Consider the following 6,694-nt stretch of genomic DNA (forward strand, 5'->3'; position numbering starts at 1 on the left):
CTTTGAACACTTAGATAAAATATTATTCACGTGTATGAGGCCTTCGAAATGAGTAGGGGAGGCCGTTTGGTCAGTCTCCGGCTGTGCTAGGGGCTCCTTTTTTGAAAATACTCAAAATTGTGGAATAAGGGTATTTTGGTCAAAATCCCTTAGGAGCTCGTTTTTATTGAAGGGTGGTATTAGAAAAGGGTTAAGAGGCATCCATAAGATCTGTACATGTAAGTGAAAGAGGTTCATGTCCTTTCTTTTTTGGAGAAATCCTTTTCTTTGTCAAATTTTTGAAATTAGGGCTGTTTTCGTCAAAATCCTAATTCTCTTCAACTTTGGTGCCTCCGAGAAATTTTGAGAGAATGAGTGACGTCCCACTAGCTTGGAAGAGAATTTATGTGCGTGGGAGGGTCTTGGCACTGTTTGGAGAGGTTTTGGAAGAAGGGAAACCCTAGGTTTCTTTATTTGAGTCAAATTCCTTTGATTTCCTCTTTTGGCTCTAATTCCTTTTCCTTTTGATTGAAGGTTTCCCTTTTGACTTCAGAAATCCCGTATAGAATTTCAGGAGTTTTTCAAATTGTACTTACTTTGGTGTTGGGGCCACATTTCCTAACTAGTTTGTCTGTGTGAGGTTCCCTTTTGGTATGTTGTTGGGAAGACATGGTGGAACATATTTGTTTCAGAATTCACCCCGAAATTCCTTAGAGATTGTCATCAGATTTCAAGTCTTCGCGCTGGAATGTGCGGATGTCTGTTTTCAAAAGGATTCCTTGTTGCGTTTGAACTCTTGATGTATTGAGACTCTTAGAAAACGACCCCTTGGAGTGTTATGACCTAATTAACCTTCCTTAGCTTGTCATAGGTCGTGAATTTGACCCCCTTGAGCCAAAACGCATTTGTGGCGTGCTTATACATTTTTACTCTTAGTTACGAAGAAAACATGTAAAACCATGTAAACTCGCGAATATCCTTGAAGACGTGGATTAGGTTTATTGAAATAAGGGTAGGGCTCTATTCGTAAGAACGGGCTTCGCTTTTCGTGAGACTTGACGCATTGTTGTTGAGCATAACCCTAGTTGGGCTTTACATACGTCTCCAACTCTTGTATTTTTGATATACTTTATCTAACTCCTTCCTTGTTTGTAGGCTCAGGTTATGAATACTATTCAAGAAAAAAATGTTGATAATATAGTGGATGACCTTATCTTTTCTGGTGGATCAAGTGTGCAACATTCCCCAATTATTAGTAACTCTGGTGTTGGAGAATTCAAAACAGGTGAGGAAGATCGCATTGCCGGTTATCCTACTATTATTGTTGACTTTGTTAGCCATACTGCACTTCTGACTTCGGATGAGATGCTCGTGGAGGATTTGGTGACATGAGAAGAATAAATCCGAACGGTCTTGCTTCTGGTGATCTTATAGATCTGGGTAATTTGATGACCACCCGTGTATCTTCGTTTCGATGTGAGGCGATCGCGAGAATGACTCAATTCTGTCAGGGGTCCGTTGGAGTGAGTTGAGTTCAGGTCCTCGTTTTTAGAAAGGTTGTTAATTTGGAAGAGCGTATGGTATATGAAGAGCATGCATGCTAGAGATGCAAAGGCCAAAGTGAATCAGTTGAACATGAAGCAAGAGATTATCTCTAGGGGCCTCTGTTGGCTGATTTTTTTCAGGGTTGATATTTTCCTTCTATGGATCTTTCCCGCATCTGGTAAAGGAAAGGGACCCTCATGAGTTCGAACTTGATGTAAACCTTATATTTCTCCATCGGGTATGCGAGTGGATGAAAACCCTAAGTTAAATTCGTTATGGGAGTTCCTCCCTTGCGCGAACTTCGTTCCAGGAGTTGTAGAAACTTCGTTTGACATCCGATTTCAGTAGTTGACCGCAACTATCGAACAGAAAAGACCCGCCTATCATCTACTAGAGAAAATTGAGGATTTAGATCTATTTTTTCCGGTAATAATTCCACGTGAAGTTTTACTACGGAATTCAGATATTTTCAGGGGTATTCCTTCAAGTGTTTTGATGATATCTCTTAGATCGTATTTCGAAACATCGTTCTCTTTTAACACGTGGTAGGAGAGACGTATACGGATATTTTTCATCAAGAGAGCATTGTCGTATTGTCTACCCATTTGTCCCAGTTCGTTGAGTTATGTGACTAAAGTATGAGTGGTGTATGAGTATAAAACCCTCTTCAAACCCTTTAGCATGGAAATTATAGACTCCTCTTCAAACCGATTGCGAACCCTAGTTTGTCTCCTTCATGTGTTTATTGTTGAGGGATAATTTGTATGTTTCTTATACTTGATATAGTCCCGGTGCACGCGTAAAAAACCCTAAAACATCTTATAGAGAAGAAACTATCCATAAATCATCATATCTTCAGTCAGGATCCGAGACATAGTTGCAAAAGCTGAATACAGTGAAGATGCTGGCAGAGGAAAATTAGACGAGACTTAAGATATATGAGCGATTTCTCGAGCCATGGATAAGTGCCCCTCACCACTGTAAAGATCAATCTCTAGTCCCCGGTCTCCAAGTAATAACATGTTGTAATATGGGTATGAGGAACTTAAGACGCTTGGAAGTTGTAGAAATACCCTCGTACCATTCGAGCTTGAGTCTTCAGGGCAGGAAAATGACACTCTGCGGGTTGGATTCGTCTGCACAGAGTCATGTCGGGTTCTTAGCCGCATGCGCTTTTAATGGAAAAGATAAAATTGTTGTTCTGCCTCTGCTAGGTGTCTTGACAGGGACTCATGTGAACTTCTGTAGCAAAATTATCCGTCAATATTTAATCTTATTTTGGGAGGATGGTCATACGGACTTGAGATTAGTGTATACCTTTTAGTACCAGCAGGGTAATGGATACACTCAGATCTAACTGAGCAGTCTGGGAATCCGCTAGGTAATTCTTTGCCTGGATGGGTCGTGTTTTGACCAAGGAAGTCGTAAGTGATCGTCATATTTTGTCCTTCTCTCATCATGTCTGACTCAGACTCATGGGATAGCCTGTCGAGCCTATCATTTTAAAAGATGAGGCTTTGACTAAGAGAACTGAAAAGGCGGGGGTCTAACAACCACACCCAATATTTCGCTTAGCAGTTTGTATGGACAACTCCAATATAATTCCTAGACAATAAACTAGACAGTCAGACTCAATCAATGTAAATATATCCATGAGTTTGTATCTCGATTTCTCAATTCAATCCGCAACCAAACAAATAGGAATTTGCGAGCCCGATTGAATATAAGAAATAACTTGGACGGTATCAAAAACCAATATCCAAGTGTCAATCAATTTAATCAACAACCAAAGGTTGGATTCACAATTGATTGAACTTACGCACAACCCGTGATATTCCAATTATATAAAAAACTATAACGCGGAAAAGAAATAACACAGACACCAGAAATTTTGTTAACGAGGAAACCCCAAATGCAGAAAACCCAGGGACCTAATCCAGATTTGAAGACCACACTATATTAAGCCGCTACAGACACTAGCCTACTCCAAGTTAACTTCAGACTGGAATGTAGTTGATCCCTAACCAATTTTACTCCAAGTTAACTTCAGACTGGAATGTAGTTCAGCCCTAACCAATCTCACACTGATCAAGGTACAGTTGCGCTCCTTACGTATCTGAATCAGCAGGACTCTATGCACTTGATTCCCTTAGCTGATCTCACCCACAACTAAGAGTTGCTACGACCTAAAGTAGAAGACTTGATAAACCAATCTGTCTCACACAGAAAAGTCTATTGAATAGATAAATTTGTTTCCCACAGATAAACCTACTAGTTTTGTTCCGTCTTTGGATAAATCAAGGTGAACAGGAACCAATTGTTATACCAGACTTATATTCCCGAAGAACAGTTTAGAAATATCAATCACCTCACAATAATCTTAATCGTATGGTAGGGAAACAAGATATTGTGGAATCACAAACGATGAGACGAAGATGTTTGTGACTACTTTTTATCTTGCCTATGGGAGAATCAATCTCGAGCAAATCTTAGAGAATATATTACTCAATCACGATAGAAACATCAAGATCATAACAACAACTACAGAGAAAATAGTTGGGTCTGGCTTCACAATCCCAATGAAGTCTTTAAGTCGTTAACCTACAGGGTTTCATGAAAAACCTAAGGTTAAAGGAGAATCGACTCTAGTCGCAACTAGTATCACACATAAGGTGTGGGGATTAGGTTTACCATTGGATAGATTTCTCCTTTATATAGTCTTCAAATCGGGGTTTGCAATCAATGTTACCTTGGTAACAAAGCATTAAAGATTCACCGTTAGATGAAAACCTGATTGGACTCAAGCTAATATCTTTCAACCGTTAGATCGAACTTAGCTTGTTACACATAATATAAATTCATTTAGATATGAGTAACCTTACCTAAACGTGTGCACCTTATTAGATCAACAATAGTTAACCGAAGTTAGCCGTATGAACACTTTCATATCAACCATATTCATCTTAACCATAACTAGTTCAAATGACTCAAATGAAACTAGTTATAGAGTTGTTCAATTGTTTATATTCTCATAGAAGTATGCAAGACACAATTGAAACAAAATCGATTTTGATTCTCATTCCTTAATATATAAATGTATTAGTTCATGAACAAACCGATTTTAGAACATTAACCACTTAGGTATGCATACGGTACATGTACCTAAATGGCCGAACTAAGTTTGGGTTTCGCCAGTACGCGAACTGGTACGCATACCTTCCAAACTCAGGTAGAAATTCCCGGACCTGAACCTTACGCCAGTACGCGTACCGATACACATACAAGGTTCTCGGACTTTCACAAAACCAACTGGTACGCATATGGGTATGCATACCATGGTTCCCAGACTTGGATTACATATATGCAAGTACGCATACTATGCTTATATCCAATTGTTCTAAACTCCATTTCAACCATTGCAACATTCTTGGAAGACGACAATAGCTGTCTCACACAAACTATTAGCTTCAAAGAAATTCTCAAGTGATCGAATGATCAATACAAAACATTCCGAGTCTACATCAAATGATTGTCTCACACAAATCATCTAAGATGTTACCAAGCGATTTTCACATGATCATATTTTGACTTTCGTCAAGAATATAAGATGAAATTGGTTAAAGCGAAATCTTGCCAGCACATATTTCGAGAAATAGGTAAGCGAGTTAAACTCATCTCGAAATATCAAATGTGTATAATTGAAGTCTATATAGCTATACGACTTTTTTCTTAAATAGGAGATAGAGTAGATAGACTTTTGAGTGATAGATAAGTTCAAGTCTCCACATACCTTGTATTGATGAAGTTCCACAAGCTCCCCTTAGTAGTTCTTCGTCTTCAATCGATGAACACCGTGAAGTATAATGCTCAACTACACTTTCTATCCTAATCTGAGACTAAGCTATAAGTATACTAGAAGTCAAGACTCATAGTTTTGGCAACTAAACTTGACAACAATCTTGAGATAGCAACGCTTGCGAGCTTGACCGAGCAGTGCTCTAAAAATCTCCCTCTTTGTCAATTTTAGTGACAAAACTATCAATACTATATGGAATACAAAATAAATAAACTTTGTAGCTCTCGATCCAAATGCTTGATTTCCTTGGTTCTTCAACATTACTCGAAATCTTCGTCACTTCCAAGTACTCCAACGATTATGAACGTGTTCAACTCAGCATCATAGTTGTTAAAGATCCGTAGCTATAACAATGAGAAAACAGTTGCTCTTAATCATTGTTATACATTGTCATAGTGAAAATGCGGGGGTCTAACAACCACACCCAACAATTCGTTTGGAAATATGAGAGGACTTACTCCAATACACTTTCTAGGGAATCAACTAGACAGTTAGACTCAATCTAGAGAAAAGTATATCAAAGAGTTTAATATCTCAAACTCTTAATTCAATCCGCAATCAGCAAATAGAAATCTGCGAGCCCGATTGAATATAAGAGGAGTAAACTTGAACGGTACCAAAGACCAATGTTCAAGGATCAATCAGTCTCAATAAACAACCAAAGGTTGTATTTCCTAATTGATCGATATAATGCACAACCTGTGATATTTCAATTATATAACAAAATATTATGCGGAAAATAAATAGCACACACAACAGAATTTTGTTAACGAGGAAACCGCAAATGCAGAAAAACCCCGGGACCTAGTCCAGTCTGAACACCACACTATATTAAGTCGCTACAGACACTAGCCTACTACCAATTAACTTCGGCTGGACTGTAGTTGAACCCTAATCAATCTCACACTGATTCAAGGTACAGTTGAGCTCCTTACGTCTCTGATCCTAGCAGTGAAAATGCGAGGGTACCCAAAAATACCTCAAGCTAAAACTTTTCCTACCTATAATTCCTTTCTCCGAAAGTGATTGTCTATGGACTGAGTCAAGACAATACAACTAATCGTTACACACTTCGTGTGATCGTCTATGGATACGAGATCGAGACAATGCAACAACGAAGTATGTTTACTTGATAAGATGTTCGGACTTAATCAAATATAATAGGATTACTATCAAGTAAAATAGGAATTAATGTTTGTGTAATTTACTTTAAATTATAAAAAAATACAACTATAATTGCGGAAAATAAAAGTAAATGACACGACAAGATTTTGTTAACGAGGAAACCGCAAATGCAGAAAAATCCCGGGACCT

This window comes from Papaver somniferum, chromosome 2 (genome assembly GCF_003573695.1).
Source record: "Papaver somniferum cultivar HN1 chromosome 2, ASM357369v1, whole genome shotgun sequence".
Classification (NCBI taxonomy): Eukaryota; Viridiplantae; Streptophyta; class Magnoliopsida; order Ranunculales; family Papaveraceae; genus Papaver; species Papaver somniferum.